This window comes from Canis lupus, chromosome 13, assembly GCF_011100685.1.
Source record: "Canis lupus familiaris isolate Mischka breed German Shepherd chromosome 13, alternate assembly UU_Cfam_GSD_1.0, whole genome shotgun sequence".
Lineage (NCBI taxonomy): Eukaryota > Metazoa > Chordata > Mammalia > Carnivora > Canidae > Canis > Canis lupus.
Window position 1 is genome coordinate 7868645 of NC_049234.1, and position 22926 is coordinate 7891570.

The 22926-nt window shown below is 36.4% G+C and overlaps 1 long non-coding RNA gene across 1 annotated transcript; it reads right to left on the reverse strand.

Moving 5' to 3' along the window:
- Positions 1–3924: 3924 nt before the first annotated feature.
- On the reverse strand, positions 3925–22084 carry LOC111098435. Its single transcript, XR_005368269.1, has 3 exons — positions 22018–22084; positions 11333–11438; positions 3925–4165 (listed from the first exon to the last, which is right to left on the reverse strand). It is a non-coding gene; the product is annotated as an uncharacterized LOC111098435 (long non-coding RNA).
- Between the last annotated feature and the right edge of the window lie 842 nt (positions 22085–22926).

Here is a 22926-nt window from a genome sequence, read left to right on the forward strand (position 1 = left end):
ATCCCACAGCTAAGAGGAGGCTTCAGCTCCTCAGGGCTGTCTGGGAGCAGGGAGATATTTTTGTTAAAATACTTGGGCCTTCAGTCCACTAATTGTTTAGGGAGGCCTTTGTCTCCTTTTGTTAATAGAAAAAAAAAAAAAAAGTATCCTAAGAGGTAGTAAATCCTTGCAGAATCAGACCTATAAATAAAGCAAACTGTTAGTTGCCAGAGGGGAGAGGGTGAGGGGATGGGCAAAATGGGTGAAGGAATGTGGGAGATAAAGGCTTCCGGTTAGCAAGGAGGAAGTTCTAAGAATAAAAGACCCAAACAAGGAATATAGTCAATGGTATGATAGTTTACTATGTTGACAGATGGTAGCTAATCTTATGGTGATCATAGCATAGTGTATAGAGAAGTTGAATCACTGGGTTGTATGCCTAAAACTAATGCAACATTGTATGTCAACTATACTAAAAAAATAAACTGTCTTAGGGATGGCCATCAGCTGGCTACTTTTAGCTTACAGTCTAAGAAGGAGGTTGGAAGAATTATATACTAGGAGACTTGAGCCCTGGCTTACTGGGGTAAGGGAGGAAACAACTTAATCAAGTTTATTACTGAAACTGTCCATAAAAGAATTTCTGATGGCTATTTTGAAATCCTGCTGGAACCCCATTCAAGACAGTATACAGAAACTTTAGAACTGTCAGGTCAATCTTCTCTGTTTCTTAAAACTCTTTAGTGGATCTTTGTTTCTAGAGCAATGTGCAAACTCTTTAATATGATGTTAAAAGCTTTTCAAAATTTGGTTCCAGGTTTTCTTTCTGGTGTCTTCGTGCAACTCTTCTCATCTTCTTGTTCTCCATCTGCAGACACCCAATATAATTTCACACCTCTCTAGCTTCTTCTAATATTTTTTGATACCCTGTATTTTTTATTGTGCTACAACATGCATAAAATAAAACTTACTGTAAAGTTCAGTGCATTAAACACATTCATATGTTGTGTAACCATCATTACTACCTAGTTCCAGAACTGTTTCATCACTGCCAAAAGAAACCCATACCCATTATATAGTCACTCTACATTTCCCCACATGGAATCCTATAATAATTAAGTAGCCTCATGTGTCTAGCCTCTTTCACTTAGCATAATGTTTATATACAGATTTTCTTTTGTATGCTCTTGTACTTATCTCCCTCTCCCTCTTCCTCCCTCTCTCTCTCTCTCTCTCTCTCTCTCTCTCTCTCTCACACACACACACACACACACACACACACACACACTCCTTCCTCTAGTAGTGAAATTATGGGATCATACAATAATTTTTATGTTCAGCTGACTGAGGAACCACCAAATCATTTTTCCCACAATGGCTGTAACAGCATGTCTACCAGCAATGTAGGAGGGATCCAGTTTCTTATCTTTTCCAAAGTCCTTTTCCATTTTTTATTATGGCCATCCTAGTGGCTATAAAGTAGCATCTCGTGTTTAGATTTGCATTTCCCTAATGATTAGTGATGTTGAACATCTTTTCATGCATTTGTTGGTCATTTGTATATATTCTTTGGAGAAATGTCTATTCAAGTTCTTTGACCCATTTTAAATTGTCTTTTTGTTGCATTGTAAGAGTTCTTTCTATATACAAATACTATCAGATATGATTTACAAATATTTTCTCCCATTCTGTGTTTTGGATTTGCTTGCTTGATATGATAAAAATTTTCAATTTTTTTGAAGTCCAATTTGTCTATTTTTTTCCTTTGTTGCTTGTGCTTTGGGTGTTGTATTTAAGAAAATGTTGCAAAATCCAACATCATGAAGATTTCCTCTATGTTTTCATCTAAAAGTTTTATTTTTTAATTCTTACTTAGGTCTTTGGTTCATTTTGAGTTGATTTTCTATACGTTGTAAGGTAAAGGTCCATTTTATTCATCTGAATGTGGATATCACGTTTTCTCAGGGCTATCTGTTGAAGAGGTGACCTTATGGTTTTGACATTGCCCTGAATGCATTGTTTTCTTTAAGTGAAACATGGTTTTGCCTGATGATACTGCTTTTCTGGCCACCCTCTGAAATAGAGGCTTCCCTCCCTCACCTTCACCTTCTCCTCGCTCCTGGAAATGTCTGTATACATTTAGTTCCCATTTTTTGCTTCTTCCTCAGTGCTGCCCCACTAACCCCTCTTGGTGCCTTTCTTTGAGCCACAATATTATCCATTTATTGCCACCTTCTACTCAACTACATTGTTATTATCCACTCATTCCATCTTATTTGGTGATCTTAACACTTAGAGAAGTCTTTGTCTACAACTAAATCACTGTTGTCATCTTTGTAGACTTGAAACATTGTATTGATGACAGGCCTTTTTCTTCCTTCCACAGTGCCAGGATATTGGTTTTCCCTTTCCCTAGACATCATTCATTAGTGAGGCCATGATTTAGTCTATCACCCTCAGAAAATGCTTCCTTTTACAGGGTTTAAAACTCCAAAGCTCCTTCTTCACATGTCCAGACTTCTGTACTTCTGCTCTTGATATTAGCTTTTGGCGTTATTTATGACCTCTTTGCCACTCCCAGTTCTTCTAAAACAATATAAACATTTTGTAAGCTTTAATTTCAATACAATTTCAATCTTACAGAAAAGTTATGGAAATAGTACAAAGAACTCTCTACCCCAGATTCACCACTTACTTTCATATTCAACCCCTTGCCTTATTATTGAATTCTTTCTCTTTCTTAATCATTAAAAAAAATAAGTTGAAAGGTATCCCTTTATTTTCCAAATATTTCAGAGTACATTTCCCTAAAAAAGGACATTCATTTACATAAATAACAGTAAAATGATCCAAATCTGGATATTTACAACTGAATATTATTTTTCACCTAATTCATATTTCTATATTCCAATTTCATCAATTTTCCAATGTCCTTTTTTCCTACCCAGCCCAATATTTAATTCAGTATTACATATCACTTTGTTTTCCTATATGTTTAGTCTCCTTAAATCTACAACATTTCTTCAGTCATTTTTGTCTTTCCAGATCTTGATATTTTCTAAGTGGATAGATAAGGTAGACTGTAGAATGTCCTTTGATCTGGGTTTTTGGTTTCCTTATGATTGGGTTAACCTGCTTTGTCAGCAAGAATACTACAAATACTATGACCTCGGTGGATCATATCAAACATATATAATGGAGCATTGTCTTAATTTTAGTGACATTAACTTTGATTACTACTTTAAGGTAGTGGTCACCAGCTCTTTCTATCGTACAGTTACTATCTTACCCTTTGTTATTAGTAATCTGTGGGAAGATGCTTAGAGATTATGTAAAACACCCTGTTCCTCATCAAACACTCAACCAGTAGTTTTATTTATTTAAAAGGTCTTTCTTAAATTTTTTTTTAATTTAAATTCAATTAATTAACATATAATGTATTTGCGATTAGTTTCAGAGGTAGAGGTCAGTGATTCATTAGTCTTATACCTGGGTTTTCATTGTGTTTGTTTTTTTAACTCCTCAACCACTAGTTTTATCATCCATGGATGATTCTTGCCTGAATCAATTCTTCCATAGATGGTACGAAATGGTAATTCCCTACTCCCCCAATTCTATCATTTGTTCTACATTTATTAGTTGTCATTCCACTGTAAGGTAAATCTTTACTTTCTTAATTTATTAAATTATTTATATTAATGTTGGGTTATGGATTTTTGTTCTATTCAAAGGATTAGTATATATTACTATCACTACTCATTTTAGTGCTCAAATTTCCCAACATTTAGTCAGTCTCTCTATACTGATTCTTGTGTCCCTTTGATGTGCCCTATTATTCTTTGAGTGGTTTCTTACTTTCTAACACAGGAAGATGTTCCAGGCTTATCTTCTACTTTCCAGGCTCCATGGTTTCCAAGAAACTCTAATTTCTTTTTGTGAGAAAAAAAAATATGCTAGGTATGTTCATTGCTCCCAGAGGGTCAATGCCTCTAAGAGCTGTGAGTATGTGTGTATCTTTATTTATTTGCCATATCTGTTTATATCAAACACCATGAGGTCACACTAATATTTTCAATTCCAGTCCAGACTTCTCCATTTCTGTATCTGTATCTGTAATTTCTTCTCCTGTGAGCAGTGAGCAAATTGGTTCCTGTTATTCTCAGTATGTTGACCCATTTCCTTAATCCTGGAATAGACACAAAATAGTTTCAGAATTGCTAATGCCTATCACCGTGAAAAGCAAACTATTAACTAGAGTTCAATATTTGTTGTTGTTTTTTGTCTTTCGACTGAGGGGAGATTTTGAGTTTTATTCAGGGCAGTTAAATTTGATATGCCTATTACATATCTGAGTAGAGATGTAGAGTAGGCTTTCTGGATCTCAAGGGAGATGTCAGGAATAGAGCTAAAGATACAGGAATCATCAGCTTAAAAATGATGATTTATAATTTAAAACAAGAACACCAAGGAAGCTCATTAGGGAAAAGGAAGTTAGAGAAGAGAACTGAGGAGGAGGATCCAGCAAAGGAGGCTGTAAAGGATGGGCCAGTGAGTTGGGCATATTTAAAGCACATATTACTTTGGAGGCCAACTGTAGAAAGTGTTTCAAAAGGAGAACATCCTTAGCTGTGTCAAATACTCCCAAGAGGCTGTAAGAGATGAGATTTGAGAATGTGTTCATTGGTGATATTGACAAGTGAGGTTTCTGTGGATGATTAGAATAAATGCTTACTTAGAAAGCATTAAAACCTAGCCAGTGCCTTCCTAAGAATGGGAAATGGAAAAATGGAGACAGTGAGTATAGGCCAAATCTTACGAGATGTTTTGCTGAAATGTAATGCATACTTAACAGCATTGTGTGTGAGTTGGTAAGAATGACCCTATGGAGGCTATAACAGATTGATGTAAGTGAGAGTGAATTATTCAGAGCAAAATCTTCAAAGAACTGGGATTATAAGGATCCATTGTACCAGTGGAGTGGGTTGGATTTAAGAGCAGAAAGATTATCTGTGACAACAAATGAAGAGAACTGAGTCTCTCTGACTGCTGAGTCATTACACATAATAGCATACTAAATTCACTCTTCAATACTGCTGCAGGTTGACTTTCCAGACTGATTTTTGTTAATTCCCCCTCCCAAGCACTAGTCCATATGTCTGTGTAACATCACTGACTCCTTCTGAAAATAACTGTTACCATAACTCTTGCTGTAACTACTAAGAATCCTAAAGAGAACATCTTTATAGTTTATTTCCCACTTCCTTCTTCTAGACCAGAGACCTGTTCCCACCAGCTTTCACGTGGGAGCTCTGGGGTGCTAATGAGAGATGGAAACTTCCTTTTTTTTTTTTTTTTTTTTTTTTTTTTAAGATTTTTCATTCTTTCGTTTGAGAAAGAGCCAGAGCATGCAAGCGAGAGCAAGAGCAAGCATGAGCAAGGGGGAGGGTCAGAAGGAGAGGCAAAAGCAGACTCCTGGCCAAGTGTCTGACATGGCATTTGATCCCAGGACCCTGGAATCATGACCTGAGCCAAAGGCAGATACTTAACCAACTGAGCAATCCAGGTGCTCTGGGATCAAATCTCCTTAATGGAAATCTTGGCCTCCATTCCTGAGGCCAGTTTTGGTTGTTTTTTTTTTTTTTTTTTTTTTATGAACTACCTCACTGCTTACCTCATACACCAAGGGAAAGTTGACAAAGGACAATTTAAAAATAGAGGACCTCAAAATCTTAACCTCCTGTGCAAAAACTAAGGGTCTTCCTTACCAGATCTAAAGATCTAAGGGATGCAATGCCCTGCCCCAGCACCCTCTCTCCCACCCAGTGCAGTAGGATTCAAGGCTCATAGTGGACCGGAACCTACTTCTGGTTTGAGATCTTAGAGTGTAGCAGTGCCTAATCCCCTCACCCCACACATACACCACTGAGTTCATTGTGGGTGAGTTGGGGAGCTGAAAATGGCAACAGTATACTGGAGTATCAGAGTTTAGAGACTGCCCTATCTTTCATCCCCGATCTGACTTTTTCAAGGCTTCAGAGAATTTGAAGGGACCTGAGGTACCCCTGGGCCTGACTGGGGAGAAAAATTGGCAAGAGGAAGTTTTCCAGACCTGCTGTTAGGTGATCATGACTAGTGGTAGGATGCACTGCGAGGGTACATAGTTTATCCCATAGATCATCAGGAAATTTGTTTGGAATTTCAAAACCCAAAAGCATGTGAGGGAGTTAATGAACTATAACAAGACTATAGCCTTAGAACTGAGTATTTGGACTGGACCGAGAACTGATCTAGAATTGGCCTGTTTTCTACCATCAGCAGAAATGAGTCCATAGAGCCAGTCAATTCCAATTATAGAGAAGGCAATGTACTTAGGCATTTGATCATGTACTTAAAATGCATGTAGATTTCAATAAGGTTATAATAATTTACACATTTATTAACTTTAAAATTAGAAGCGTATAAGCATCTGAAGATGAATCCTGACCTCCATCTCTACACTGCTGGATTTTGTAAAAAAGGAACACTTCCTAGAAAAATAACTAAATCTAGTATATAATGATGGGTTAAATATTCTACTAGGCTTATGTACAAATCAATTACTATTTGAATAGTAGAATATTTAAGTGATCAAGTCCCTGTTCATTAGTTAATTATTTTCTTTGGTAAGTTTCTGAACTTGGATTAATTGTTTTTTGGTGAAGTTCACTTGATATTATCTAAGTTAGAGTTTGGTAAACTATGGCCTGTGGGTAAAATTGGACCTGTTACCAGTTTTTGAAAATAAAGTTTTATTGGAATATAACCACACCCATTTGTTTATATATTGTCTATAGTCTCTGTTGTAACAGAGACCATTTGGCTTGCAAATTCTAAAATAATTATTTACTCTTTACAGGAAAAATTTGCCAAGCCTTAAACTAAGGCTTAATCAAGGCAAGAATATTTGTGGTCTTATCTTTACAATACTAAGTAGAGTCCATTTTATTTCCCTTGAGCATATTAAGATCTTATTTCATTAAGGCATGGTGCCTTCCAAACATAATGTTTGGAACACTGCAAGGAAAAATCTTTATTTATTTATTTATTTATTTATTTTTTAAGGAAAAATCTTTAAAGATCTTGTCCTTTACAGAATGGGGCATCACATAGAACATTACTCCTGGGACTCAAGCTGACATTTACAGATGCATAAATGCAGTTGTCTTTAGCATATCATAAAACCTTAAGTACTTGCTGGAGTAGCTGGAAAAGAATAGCTGGTGTTTTGTGAGAAGAGTTCAGAGAAGAACTCTCCTGAATCACTTTGCCTTTGAATTCCATATACTATCATTCTCATGTTGCAAAACAGATCCTCCACACAGACAGCATTTAGAGTTAGACCAAGTGGACATTAAGATGTGCTGGCAGGGAAAACCTCCCATGCCTCCCCATGAAAGGATTCATTATCTTACAAAGACTAAGTGCATATTGCAAATTCTACATGTGAGGCCTGTTAGCCTATTGGTTACCCTTTATCTATCTACTGAAAAGCCTCTTCTACTTAGTTGAATCAATTTCTTCTTCTGTGCTTTCTATGCTATTCCTATTTTCCACTTCAGATTGTAGGCTGTACTATATAGGACTCAAAACACTCTTGTAAGAAATTGTATGGATTGAGGACTGGAGGTCCATCTCTGGGAATAGGCTCTGGAAATCACAATGTCTCAGACTGGACAGGGTTGAAATAATTATCAGTGTTTTAAAAAATAAAGCCCTGTATTCATTTTGGAAAAAACAATGTTTGAAATAATGGAAAAGGGAAAAAATGAAACTCATCCATAATGCTTCCCCACTTCCCACAGTTAATGATTTTATAATTTTTGCATATATATCTTTTCATAATTTTTTCTATGGACACAAGATTTGTATTGTAATATAAACTCACAATGAATATTTTTGCATATTGACTAGAACAACTAGACCCTTTGGTATAGGTTATGTATCTGCCACAAAATTTATTTAAAGCATTACTGCATCACTTGACTCTTGGGTTTTTTCCAGATGTTCACTATTCAATGCTGTAAAAAAATTCATGTGCCTAAGTACTTGATCAAATACTTCTTTGGACTAAATTTTGAGTGGCAGAATTATAAGACCAAAAGATCTGAAGATTTTTGATGCTTTGGGTGCCTGTTGCTACACAGTCTCTAAAATGTTTGTAGCATTTCATAGTCTCTGGGAAGTGTACAAGAGTGCCCCTTTCCCCAAACTGTCACTATTATCTGGTTACCTAATCTAGCAACTTCCAAAATTTTCTTGAATATGATCCAAGAGTAAGAAAAAATATTTTACATTGTGACTTGGAACACATACACATTCATATACATATAACAAATACATAAATACACATATTTAACTATAAAATCTTAATATACTAAGTATATTAAATACATTCAATTTTTTTAATCCTATTCCATTTCATTTTAAAAAATGCTGGCTGGGGGCAGCCCGAGTGGCTCAGTGGTTTAGTGCCACCTTCAGCCCAGAGCCTGATCCTGGAGACCCAGGATCAAGACCCACGTCAGGTTCCCTGCGTGGGGCTTGCCTCTACCTCTGCCTGTGTCTCTGCCTCTCTCTGTGTGTGTCTCTTAAATAAATAAATAAAAATAAAATCTTTTAACACAATTCTGGCTGAGACCCACTAAGTTGATTTAATGAATGATAAATTAAGGTGGAAAAAAATGGTAAAGCTTTGGGGATGAAACAAATAGGAGCTAAAAAGCTTCCTTCAAGTCCATACAAGATGAAATTTGACAGAGATATTGGATACTCCTCCACCACCATCAATACCACTACCACGTATGTCCAGGGGTTCCTGCCATGCTCATCCTGCCCTCATTTGCTAAAAATCTTTTGAACTTTAAGATTTCAGCATTCAATTCATCATCAAATTTGCTTTATTTCCTTCAATATACTCCCTGCTTCTTAAACTCTATAGTGATGGTGACTTAGCAATTGAGCATCATTCTTCAATCCTCTCACTCTGCAGCAATCACCTTCAGATTAAGTCCAGTAACCCCTCTTGGTCCTTAAAATTATCTAGAACCATTTTTCTCAAATTATCATTCTGCCTCTGACTGTGCCATCCATCCTTCCACACTGTCCCTTCCCTGTATGTGCTAATAAACTTCATAGAATATTCTCTCTTGGCTCCTTCCTACCTTAGAATGACTTCAATACACTCCTTAAACCCTAAATCAAATGAACTTGTGTTTGGCCTATCATATGTACTTGGGCATTCCTGAATTTTAGTAAAAGGTCCTAGGTTTTTCCTTTCTCCACAACTACCATTCCCATGAAGACCTTCTTTAAAATGAATTTTACTGGCTAACTGGCAGAGTCTTCAAAACATGATTTTCTTGGTCCTCAGAACATGTTCTGTATCACCTGCAGAACTCAAGAGTATTGCCCATTAGTTTTCCACTCAGTAATAGCCAGTGGTTTTCAAACTGCAGTCTGGAGGCCGAGGGATTTCATAAAGACCTTTATGTGCTGCCTCAGAAAGGAGGGAGACAGAAGGATGAGTTAGGGAGGGTTGAACTCCAAACCCCTTCAATAAAGCTGTCATTGTCAATATTTTTATATATCAGGCTTCCTTGTAAAATCCACTTTTTAAACCCTCTACCACTAATTGCCATAGATTTCCAAGTCCAGAAGACTGTGCTAAGAAAATAAATAACAAATATTAAATACTTTTTAAGTATTCAGGAAGGCCAGCCCCAATGGCTCAGTGGTTTAGTGCTGCCTTCAGCCCAAGGCATGATCCTGGAGACCCGAGATCGAGTCCCACATTGGGCTCCCTGGATGGAGCCTGCTTCTCCCTCTGCTTGTGTCTCTGCCTCTCTCTCTGTGTGTCTCACATGAATAAATAAATAAAAACCTTTTAAAAATATTCAGCAAGCAGTATTAAAAAGACATCAAGTTCCATTAGAGTTTTTGTATTGCTCTATTAGCTCTTACATGGGTGAGCGAGTGAGCGAGTGATTGGCATAGTCTCTAAATGATCCAAGAGGGTTTCCTCTGGCATGTCTTGATGGCATAATAATAGTTTTGAATTTTAAGTGTGCAGAGAACAATCCAAATATTTTCCTTTTTGGTACCTGCCATTACCTACTATAACATAAAACAGAATGTAATTGGCTGTTAATTTCTATTTGTCCTTTATCCTATGCTATTTATCTGCCAAATAAACAAAAATTCATTGCACCTTCTCCAAACAACCCCTTTCAACTTTGAGCTCTCCCACCTGAGTTGGAACATTAAGGCTGTTTTCAGTTTTGTTCCCCGTGATGGTCCTACAGAGCCAGTACTAAACACTTAGGCATAAAATCCTACCCCTGATGGCTTCTTAGAAGCTGGGTTATGTGGAGGCTCTGAACGCAGAATGCCTGAGTTCAAATCCTGATCTGCAACTGCCTAGATGTGGGTCTTGGGAAAAGTTAGACTTTTCTGTGTTTTACTTTGCTCATCCATAAAAGACATTTGATAAGTGTAATACTTGGCACATAGGGATATTATGAGGATAAAATACACTTAAAGCACTTAGAAAAGTGCCTGGGGCATAGTAACTTCTCGGGAAAAGTTGATTTTATTATTCCCATGTAATTTTAATCCACTCTGATCTAAGTTAAAATTGAAATTTTAATGTAAATGAAAGCTATAGGTCACTATCACTGCGGATTGCTCCTTAATGGAGCCTAGCACAAAGTGCTTTCACGGTTGGGAGTATAAAAAGCACAGAAGTGTGAACTGGAAGAAAACATGGAGATCACAGAGTCCAGACAGCCCTGTTTGCTATGACTTCTATCTCCTAGAAACAAAAGGTGTCAATACAAGATAATTCTATCCTGGGATGCATGGGTGGCTCAGCAGTTGAGCTTCTGCCTTCCTCCCAGGGCATGATCCTGGAGTCCCAGGATCGAGTCCCACATTGGGCTCCCTACAAGGAGCCTGCTTCTCTCTCTGCCTAGGTCTCTGCCTCTCTCTCTCTCTCTGTGTGTCTCTCATGAATAAATAAATAAAATCTTTAAAAAAAAGATAATTCTATTCTTAATGACCCAGGGAACTGGTGAAGTCCTGTGACAGAGATCTGAAAAATATATATATTTTTTAATTTATTCATGATAGTCACAGAGAGAGAGAGAGAGAGAGAGAGAGAGAGAGAGAAGCAGAGGGAGAAGCAGGCTCCATGCTCCGGGAGCCTGACGTGGGATTCGATCCCGGGTCTCCAGGATCGCGCCCTGGGCCAAAGGCAGGCGCCAAACCACTGCGCCACCCAGGGATCCCTGAAAAATATTTTGGTCCCGATTCTCACCTGGTAGGTGGTCAATGATATTGTTGAGTAGATTGACTCCTAATAAGACCACTTCCATGTCATCAGGTTATCCATGGACTGGTCTGTGTCCTCCATTAGTTATAGACTATATGAAATAAGAGGCGACATGTTAACTGCACTATTTCAGTTTATGGTCTTCAACAACTCTATATGACTATATGGTAATGCTGTTTCTATTTATCATGATGAAGTATGTATAAGTATTGAATCCTGAGATTTGGCTCTTAATTTTTATTTTAATTTCAGTATAATTAGCATGCAGTGTTATATTAGTTTCAGGTGTAAAACAGTGATCTAACAATTCTATATATTACTCAGTGCCCGTCAAGAGAAGTGTATCTTAATCTCCTTCACTTGTTTCATCTATCCCCCTTTACCCGCTCTCTGGTAACTACCAGTTTGTTTTCTATACTCAAGAGTGGTTTCTTTATTTTTTCCTTAAAAATGTTTTGTCTTTTTAAAATTTATTCATTTTGTTTCTTAAGTCCCACATATGAGTGAAATCATATGGTATTTGTCTTTGTCGGACTTGTTTCACTTAGTGTTACAGTCTCTAGAACCATCCATGTTGCAAATGGCAAGATTTCATTCTTTTTTTTTTATGGCTGAATAACATTCCTTTGTGTATATATACCTCTTCTTCCTGATCCATTCATCTACAGATGGATATTTAGATTGCCTCCGTAATTGGGCTATTGTAAATACTGCAATAAACACAAGGGTGTATGTATCTTTTTGAATTAGTGTTTTCATTTTCTTTGGGTAAATACCTGGTAGTGGGATTACTCAATCATGTGGTAATTCTGTTTTTAATATTTGGAAGAACCTCCATGTTGTTTTCCATGGTGGTTGTAGCAATTTGCATTTTACCAACAGTGCATGAGGCTTCCTTTTTCTCCACATCCTTACCAACACTTGTTATTTTTGTGTTTTTGATTTTGGCCATTCTGACAGGCCATCTGGACGTCTTCTTTGGAAAAATATCTATTCATCTGCCCATTTTAAAATCAGATTGTTTGTGTTTTGGTGTTGAACAAATTATTCTTGTCTAGTGAAAGGAAGATAAAAATGTAAATTCCTTGGGATTTGAGAGCCCAACTTCTCAGAAAGCTATTAATCTTTTCTGTAAAGTTCATTATCTGGACCACCAATTAGTAATTAACAGTGATAGCCAAAACATGAGTAGAGTTGGCTCAGCTTCTACCAAGGTCCTACCATATTTATTTGAGGAGTGAGTTTTTAGATTAGGCAACATGTCTTTCCTTCTTCTATTTCCCACCTCATATTTTTCTTTCATGAATTTTTTTTTTTTTTTGCCTGTGCTTTTTTTGTTTTTCCCTATTCTTTCCCCCACTATCCACAAAGCCTGTTATTGGGGAAATGGGGTAAAATATGCACCACTCATATACAAGCCAAAATGATAGGATATAAAACAAAATAGTACATGAAATTATCCATGGGAATTGTACTGTTTAGGTCATATTTGTTTTGCAGTTATTTTTAAAATGCCTATTTTATCAGGAAGATTCTGAAAGTAAACAGTGGTGGAGAAGATGTCCATTACCACACCAGATTCTGTACTTCTTTCACCTAATGGTTCTTTGCTTTTGCCATTATTCCTTTTGTTTGACTCCCTTTGTGCTTCTTACAATATCATATCTTTTTTTCTTTCTCTCATATTAATTTCTCCATGACTTATAGTTTTTCCAAATAAAAGCAAGAATAGAAGATAAAAAGATTTTAGTGAAGATATTTTTGATAAACATTAATACTTAATATATCTCTCACAAGGCTATGCACCGCATAGGCAGGGATTGCGTCTCCAGCATCTGGAATATTACCTGAGACATGGCAGGTGCTTAGTTGTGCTTGCTGAACAGATTGAGTACTAATATATTTTTAACTTTTTATTTGGCATAATTTTAGATTTAAAGGAAAGGTGCAAATATAGAACATTCCAGTATACCTTCACCCTGCTTCCCAGCCCTAATATTAACATGTCATAAAACTTTGGTTCATTTGTCAAAACCAAGAAATTAACATTGATACTATACTATTAACTAAACTACACATTTTATTCAGATATGATCAGTTTTTCCACTAGTGCCCTTTTTTCCTCTTTCAAGATTGAATTCATGATATCATCTGGCATTTTGTACTCATGTCATTTTAGTCTTTTCTAATATTGGATACTAACTTAAAATTTACCTTTTATGATTTTACTTCCAATACTTTGTCATGTTAAATGGTATGGAACATTAAGAAAATGTGTGAATAAGTAGAAATAAACTATCACTTTTCAGTGACTCCAATTTTGCCTAACATCAGTGAGGTATAAGAAAATCTATCAGATTTAAATTTCAAGATCTGGAAAGGGAAAAATCTTCCCTGGCATCTCTTGACCTTTCAAATTCCCTTTATTTTAAAATTTAGCTCTATTTATTGGCTTTTGTAATATATGAAGGTTTATTTCTTGGCATTGATTATTCAAACTCTACTCAATTGGCAAGGTTAACACTGGTTTCCGGGGTAAAAATATTGTACAATTTTATTGTAAGCAAATTCAATTCAAAAGGAAAGACTTAGAAAAGGGTTGGGATTTTGGAGTCAATACAGATTTTTTTGTGATAATCCCACTCGGATTTTTAAAAATTGCTTGACAGTCTTTTATCTTGATTATTGCTTTATGTGCTATTTCCCCCCTACTTTTTAGTTATAGCCTCTTGTGCCTCATTGAACTATAGTAGTGTGTTGTCAAAAAAATCTTGCCTTTTTTTCTGTAAAATACCCAGTATTTTTTTTTCTAAACCATATGGTAAGTAATGGTCAATTTTAAGAAACGAATGCCATTGCTCAACCAAATCTAGCATAATCCTTGGCACAAACTATGCATTCAAAAAAGAATTCTTGAAAGTTGAACTCATAGAAGCAGAGAGTAGAATGATGATTTTTGGAAACTAGGACATGGGAGAAATGGAATGTTAGTCAAAGGGTAGAGACTTTCAATTATGAAATGAAAAATTCTGGGGGAGGGTCTAATGTAGAGCACGGTGACAACAGTTAACAGCATATCACATACTTGGTATTTCCTAAGAGAAAAGATCTAATTGTTTGCACCATGAAGATAAAGACAACTGTGTGAGGTGATGTGTGTTAGCTCAATGGGGGTAGTTGCTTCACAATGGACACGTATATCAAATCGCCAAGTTGTATACCTTCAATACATTTTTTTAATGTTTCAGATATACCTCAGTAAAGTTGGGCATAGAAAAAAAAAAGAGGCTTGTGGATGCATTCAATAAAAGAGGCCTGAATGGGGGTAGAAGGAAAGTCTTTCCTAGAGCTCTGAAGCCAGTCTAAATCCCTGCCTGCCATCTTGAGGACACTATGAGAATTGCACCCTTGGCATTTATATCCTATAATCCTATAAAGTGAACATGATGGGGTGGCTGTGTCTATGGCCAGTTAATTCCAGCCCACTACTAATCTCTCCCACTCTGAATTTTATTCTCTTACAGAATCTTTTCTGTATGCACAGGGCACAGCCCCTTTCTCTACATTCACCATTGATTATACCTGATGGCACTTCAAACCTCCTAAGTGTTTGCCACACAATAAGTGCTCTGTGGGAGTCTTGAGGCAGGGCCCACATCCTATCCATCAAGGTCCTTTGTGGGGTGATTGCCTCCTTAGCATTTTTATCCTCTCTTCAACCCGTTGTCTCTTGATTGGGTCTTTTTGAAATGTCATGGGTGTCTTTCTCTGTAGTAATAATTTCAAGTCTGTTGTGTTGTTCAGCTCACTGGCCTTTGTCTCTCCATCTCCTATTTTCTTTACCTCGTCTGTCTTATCCTTTCACATGTTTCTAATTCCAAAAACACAGCTGTCTTTTCTTCATTGTGCATTGCTAGCCAGAAAATGAGAATACTTACATCATTAAGGACACGTTTTCCACATGAGGACATGGTGGGCATGAATATACGCAGTGAGATTGACAAAATGATTAAAATGTCAGGGGTAGCACATCCAAAGAACCAGTTCTGTGCAGGCAGCTTCCTCAGTATGGTGTAGACTGTCAACACTAGGTGAGTATCCTTAGCTATTTTTCTTTTGCTCTAGTTGTACCAGTTACCAAATGATAGTGCATAGATCTGCATAAATGTGGAGCCTGTAAATCTCTACACAGCCTGTTTGAAAGTTAAAATTTCTTACAAATGGCAAATATGCTATATAAGAGTACTGTGGCAGGGATTGTTCAAAGTTCTTTACATTTAGTATTTCATTATATCCTTACAACAGCCCTATGAGGGAAAACTATATATTTTAGAAATGAAAAAACTAGAAAACTTGCAAAATGCTTCTGCCTCCATAGCTTCAACAGGCATCCTCCAAAGCAGGTACCTACATACAAAACTCCAACTCGTGGAGTCAGGATTTGGACATAAGCAATAGAGCTCTAGAATCTGTCCTCCAGAGCATTATACTGTGGATTATCAGGATGCCTGCTGCCTGCAAACACCACCTGAAGAGAGGCAAGAGGAGTATTTCATTGGTTTTAGGATGATCTAATATGCTCCAGAAGCCTGAAGTTAATTCAGCACACTAACACTAAAAGAATAAATGTTAGACATCAGGAATTGGTTTAGAGGTGGTACATATCAACTACAGCACCAAGTCCAAGTTCTCAGGGAGAATATTCTCATGCTGTTTTTGTGAAAAATACTGCAGCTGAATAGAGCTCTCCTCACTGAAACACAAGGAATCAGATGAAAGGAACATTGGACTTAGGGAACGATTCTACAGTCTAAAGAATGAGAACATTTTTTTTTTTTTCGAGTTGTAGAAGAAAAATCAGACTTCTGACAACTAATTAAAACACAGAAGTATATTTCACAACACCTGCTTTGGGTTTTCAATAAAACACAGAAAAAAATTCTATAAAGATAATATATACACACACAAATGTGATAAGAAAAAGGAAGGACTTTTATGCAGATAAAGATAAGAAAAACCTTGTTGCACAAAGTTAAATAATATATGATTTATAGCTTTACTAGAAGCAGTGAGGGGTATAATCAGTTCAAAGAATTCTTTCAAAATTTGAGAAAAGTTCCTGATCAGAAAAAATGAAGAGTAATAAAAATCAAATACACAAGACCGTAAAGCTTTACTGACCTAAGAGATACCAGTTGTAAATAAAAGAGACACCAAATAGCAAACACAATTGAAAAGAAAACCCCTAGATATAGCTTGATGAATTATTCCTGAATTTCAGAGAAAGGGTGCACTCTATTTAAATATCTAGATGTGGAGAGGTAGAATGGATAAAAGCAAAGCAGTATTATTACAAATGAAATGAAACTGAGGTGCCTGGCTGGCTGAATGGAAAGAGCATGTGACTCTTGGTGTTGGAGTCATGAATTTGAGTCCCATGATGGATATAGAGATTACTAAAAAGAAAAAAAAAAAAAAAGAAACTTTTAAAAAATTTACAAAATACAAAATTATTTCAAGAAACAAATGAAACTTTTTATGCTTTGCAACATTAGTGTTAGACTCTAAGGATACAGTGCTTATGCACTATTGGAAAAATTTGTGATCTGAGTTTTATTTTTCTTTTTAAAAATATTGTCAAAAAATATTATCAAAGTAATCTGACATAATATTTAAATTTAATATATACAACATGTTAATACATTTATATATCATAATATTATCACTATTGTAATGATAATTAAAACTATCATTTTTATAATTTCATTTCAGTAGTTGGAATAATTCCATTCTAGTTTCTTATTAAGTTTTATAATTACAATATAATATTGTCTATATTCACTATAATGTGCATTAAATCTTTAGGACTTATTTACTACTAGTTTCAAGTTTATACCCTTAAACATTTGTCCTATCCCTTCTCCCAACCCCACCACTCATCCCCTGGTAACCACCATTTTACTCTATTTTTGTGAGTTTGACTTTTTTAGATTCCACATGTAAATATTGGTCTTTCTGTCTGACTTATCTCACTTAGCATAATGTGCTGAAGGTCCATCCAAATTGTCAAAAATGGCAGAATGTCCTTCCTTCCCATGGGTGAATAACATTCCAATATATATATGTATATATAAACATATATACACACCATATCTTACCCATCTGTCCATTGATGGGCACTTAGGTTGTTTCTGTATCTTGGCTATTGTAAATAATGCTGCAATAAATATTGGAGTACATAGGTCTTCAACATCCTGTTTTCATTTCCTTTGGGTATATAGTTCAATTACCTTTGGAATTGCTGGATCATATGGTAGAATCTATTTTTAATTTTTTGAGAATCTGCCATATTGTTTTCTATAGTGGCTAAACCAATTTATATTCCAACCAACAGTGACCAGAGTTTCCTTTTCTCCACATCCTTGCTAACACTTATCTCTTATCTTTTTTGCTTTATTTTTTAAAAAGATTTTATTTTCTTATTCATGAGAGAGACGCAGAGACATAGGCAGAGAGAGAAGTAGGCTCCTTCTGGAGAGCCTGATGCAGGACTCAGTCCTAGGACCCCGGGATCACAACCTCAGCCAAAGGCAGATGCTTAACCAGTGAACCACTCAGATGCCCCTTATCTCTTCTTAAAAAAAAAAAAAAAGATTTTATTTATTTACTCATGAGAGACACAGAGAGACACACACACACAGAAAGAGGGAGGAGAAGCAGGATCCATGCAGACAGCCTAATGTGGGACCCAATCCTGGGACTCAGGATCATGCCCTAAGCCAAAGGTAGATGTCAACTGCTGAGCTACCCAGGCATCCCTGTTTCTTGTTTTCTTGATGATAGTTATTCTTATAGGGTGAGGTGACAGCTCCTTGTGACTTTGATTTGCATTTCCCTGATGATGAGTGATAGTGAGAGCATCTTTTTATCTACCTGTTCACTCTTTGGATGTCTCCTTTAGAAAAATGTCTATTTAGTTCCTCTGCCCATTTTAATCCAATCTTGTTTTCTTACTGAATTGTATGAGTTATTTATATATTTTGGATATTAACCCCTTATTCAACCCTTTATCCCCTTATGGTTTACAAATATTTTCTCCCATTCTATAGATTGACTTTTCATTTGTTTCTTTTGCTAGGCGAGAGATTTCAAGTTTGTAGTCTTTTTGATTTTTGGTTTTTTGTTTGTTTGTTTGTTTGTTTGTGCTTGTCCTATCAAAAAGATCATTACTAAGATCTATATCTCAGACCTTCTTCCTTCCTTCCCTGTGTTTCCTTCTAGTTTTACATTATCAGGTCTTATATTTGAATTTTTTATTCATTGTGAGTTAATTTTTGTGAGTGGTGCAAGTTAAAGGGCTCCTCCCACCTTGTTGATCTTTCCTAGGATTGCTTTGTTAGTTCAGGGTCTTTTGTGGTTCTATACAAATTTTAGAAGTTTGTTTTCTGTCACCAAGAAGAATGCCTATGGTATTTTGAGGAGGATTGCATTGAATCTATAGATAGCTTTGGATAGTATCAACATCCTAACAATATTAATTTGTCTGATCCATGAACCCAGGATGTCTTTCCATTTGTTTGTCTCTGTTTCAATTTCTTTCAACAAAGTCTTGTACTTCTCATTGTACAGATCATTTACTTCCTCAATTAAATTTACTCCTAGGTATTTTATTGTTTTTGATGCTAATGTGAATGGGATAGTTTTTTAAATTTTATTTTTCAGATATTTCATTATTAGTGAATAGGAATGCAAATGACTTCTACATGTTGTTGATTTAATATCCTGCAAATTTATTTAATGCATTGATTAGTTTCAGCAGTTTTTTTGGTTGAGTCTCTGGGATTTTACATATGCAAAACCATATCTGCAAATAACTGTTACTTCTTTTTGACTTGGATGTCTTTTCTTTCTTTATCTCACCTAATTTCTCTAGCTAGGAATTTCAGTACTATATTGCATAAAAGTGATGAGGATAGGCAGCCTGTCCTATTCCTGATCTTACAGAAAAGCTTTCAGTTTTTCAATTTTAATCTTAAGTTTGCTTTTTTTTCTGGAGAATGTTCTGTATGCACTTGAGAAGAATATGTATTCTAGAATGTTCTGTATATGTCTAAGACCATTTGATCTAAAGTATGGTTCAAGTCCCATGTTTCCTTGTTGCTTTTTTTCTGGGTAATCTACCTATTGCTGATAATGAGATATTGAAGCCCCCTCATATAACTGTACAGTTACCTGCTTCTCCCTTTAGACCTATTAGTATTTAACATATTTAGGTTGTCTGATGTTGGGTGCACACACATATATGTGTATGTGTGAGTGTAATTATTAAATCTTCTTGATTTATAGACTCTTTAATCACTACATAATGACCTCCTTTGTCTTTTGTTACCAATTTTTGGTTCAAATCTATTTTGCCTGATATAAGTATGGCTACTCTTACTTTCTTTTGGTTTCTACTTGCCTGGAATATTTCCTTATGTGCCCATTCACTTTGAGTCTAGGTGTGTCTTTCAAGCTGGAATGATAAGTAAGGACTTCTGTCATTTGATTTATCCTCTAGTTGCCTTATAATTCCATTGTTTCTTTCTCTCCCTGTTACTGCCTACTTTTGTGAATTGGTTTTCCATAGTGGTTTGCTCTATCTCCCCTTTTCTTTATATTTCATGAATTTGCTGTAGATTTCTGCTTTATGGTTAGCATGAGGCTTAACATAAAACATCTTGTAGATAAAACTGTCTATGTTATGCTGATAGCCACTTTCCTTCCTTTGCCTGTAAAGGCCCTACCTTTTTACCCCTCCCCTTTTATATTTTTGACATCACAATTCTTTTTATGATGACATCACAATGCTTTTTATGCAAATCATAGCAGCTACAGTTATTTCTAATGCTCTTTTACTTTAATGTTTGTACTATAGTTAGGTGGTTAATGTACCATTTACTATAGAATTACAGTTTTTAAATTCTGGCTAGTTTTCATTTTTACCAGAGTGTTCTATGCCATCATAGATTTTCATGTCACTAATTAGTGTCTTTTTGTTTCAGCTTGAAGACCTCCTTTCAGCATTTTCTGCAAAGTAGGCCCAGCAGTGGTGAATTCCCTCAGCTTTTGTTTGTCTAGGAAAGCCTTTATTTTTCCTTCATTCTTTTGCCAGATAAAGTATTCTTGGCTGGCAATTTTTAGCTTTCAACACTTGGAATATGTCTTACTACTCTTGGCCTGTAGAGTTTCTGCTGAGAAATCTGCTTGTAGCTTAATTGATGTTCTTTTGTAGGCTACTTTTTCCCCCTGGATGCTTCTAAGATTCTTTATCACTGATTTTTTTTGATGGTTTCATTACCATGTGTCCTGTAGAAGATGTCTTGCATTGAACTAATAGGGTGTTCTATTAGCTTTGCAGATGTATGTGTCCACATTCTTGCCTGGATTTAGGAAGTTCTCAGCTATTATTTCTTTAAATAATCTCTCTGCTCTCTTCTCTTTTCCTTCAGGTAAATCAATTCTTATATTTGCCTTTTTTATAGAATCTAATAGCTCTTGTAGGGTTTCTTTACTTAAAAAAAAAAAAAAAAAATTTGGGCAGCCCCGGTGGCGCAGGGGTTTAGCACCGCCTGCAGCCCGGGGTGTGATCCTGGAGACCCTGGATCGAGTCCCACTCAGGCACTCTGCGTGGAGCCTGCTTCTCCCTCTGCCTTTGTCTCTGCCTCTCTCTCTCTCTCTCTTTCTCTGCACCTCTATGAATAAATAAATAAAGTCTTAAAAAAAAACTTAATTGGAAGAGGAAAGTGAACTATTTCTATATGCCTATCCTCCAAGTTACTTAGTCTTTCTTCTGTTTGGTCTGCCCTGTTACAAATGTTCTCTAGTGCATTCTTCTAATTTTATTGAATTCTTCAGCTCCCGAATTTGTTTGTATCTTTTAATAATTTTAATCTTTCTTAAAGTACTCTTGTGTATTAATTTTATTCCTGGGATCATTCAATTGTCTTCCTGAGTTTTGTTATACCTAATTAATTTTTTTCAGAACAGCTAGTTTGAGTTCTTTATTTTTTACATTGTAGAATTCCATGCCCTTAAATTTGGTTGCTAGAGAATTATTTTATTTTTGATATCATATTTCCTTTTTTTCTTTCAGCGTTTGAAGATGTACACTTCTGCTTTTTTTTTTTTCCTTTTTTTTCTTTTTTCCTTTTTTTTTTTTCCTGTGTTTTAAGTAGGCCACCCATCCTTAATTAAAGTTGTATGTCTGGTCCTTAAGTTCAACAGGTTGCTATTAGAAATCTTTCTTTTATATTCCAGAAGGTGGCGCTGTAGCTCAAGTTTGGTCTCTCCTTAGGCCGCTGCCTCTCAAGTACTTGGGAGGGTGTTCCTGGAACTGGCCGCAGAATTGTGGCAGGTGTGGGCTTAGCTTTGAGGCTTTGAGGGTACCCATGGGTCCAGTGGGTGGATCTTGCAGAGGGGCAGTCCCAGAGGTCCCTGAACAGACGTCCTGCTGAAGGCCCAAAGTTGATGGCACAGAACGCATTCCTTCAATGCCCTTTGAGATTTTTACCTGCTTCCTTTCCTTTTCTTCCCCTCTCAGAATTCCTTAGAATTCTGTGTGCTCCTGGAGAGAAACAGGTTTCTCCAGACACAACCTACACAAATGGGACAGCCAGGAAGTCACTCACCACTTTGGCTCCCCACCTCCTCTGTAGGAGAGTTCGCCCCTCTCCACCTCTGTTGCCAAGGTAGCCACTGCCACAGCCAGAAACACAGCTGCTTTTAGTGTCCCCTAGGGCTGGGGGGGGTTGGGGGTGGGGGGAGGGGGGACCATCTTTTCCTCTGCATCCAAACTCTTCTCTGTCCTACTCCAGTGGCTTGACAGATTCTCCCTTTAGGCACACTGGACTTCCACAAAATCTCCCTTACCTATGGGTATCTGCTTAGTTCTGTACTCTCCAGGTTCCCTTTTTCCTTCTCTGGGATAGTGGAGGTAGAGCAGGCTCGTGGACTCTCTGGATCCATAATCCCTGCTTGAGGCCCTATCTGTCCACTCTTGAATGCACAGCTGGGTAGAAACTTCCTAGATGTTCCTGTGTAATGTAGAGTCTTTTCATTTGGTTATGGATGTCCAAATAGTTGCTAATCAAAGGGGAGAGCAAAGAGAAATGACTCCTGTTATAATGATGCTGAGGTCGCTTCCAGCTTCCCTCCATTTGTCTAAGGTAGATAGGAAATACAAAAATAAGAATATGTGAAAAAGTTACATAAAATGAAGACATTCTCATAAAATCAAATATACAAAAATTATATTGCCCATCCATCTTTAAAAATGTACATTGGAGCAGGACATACGTTAGTAACAAATTCAAAAAAGGATAAATTAAGCCATAAAAGGATTGATGTTAAACACTGATAACAGTGACTCATAGATACAAGTCGGAATTCTTGCTGTAAATATAAATACAAGGATAATGCAAATGTAAAACTATGCTCAAAGAAAAGATACAAAATATAATTCTTGCCTAAAAAACCATATTTAAAAAAAACATATTTTATAAATACTGAGCAAGTGAGAGAAAATGAGGGGAAGCAAA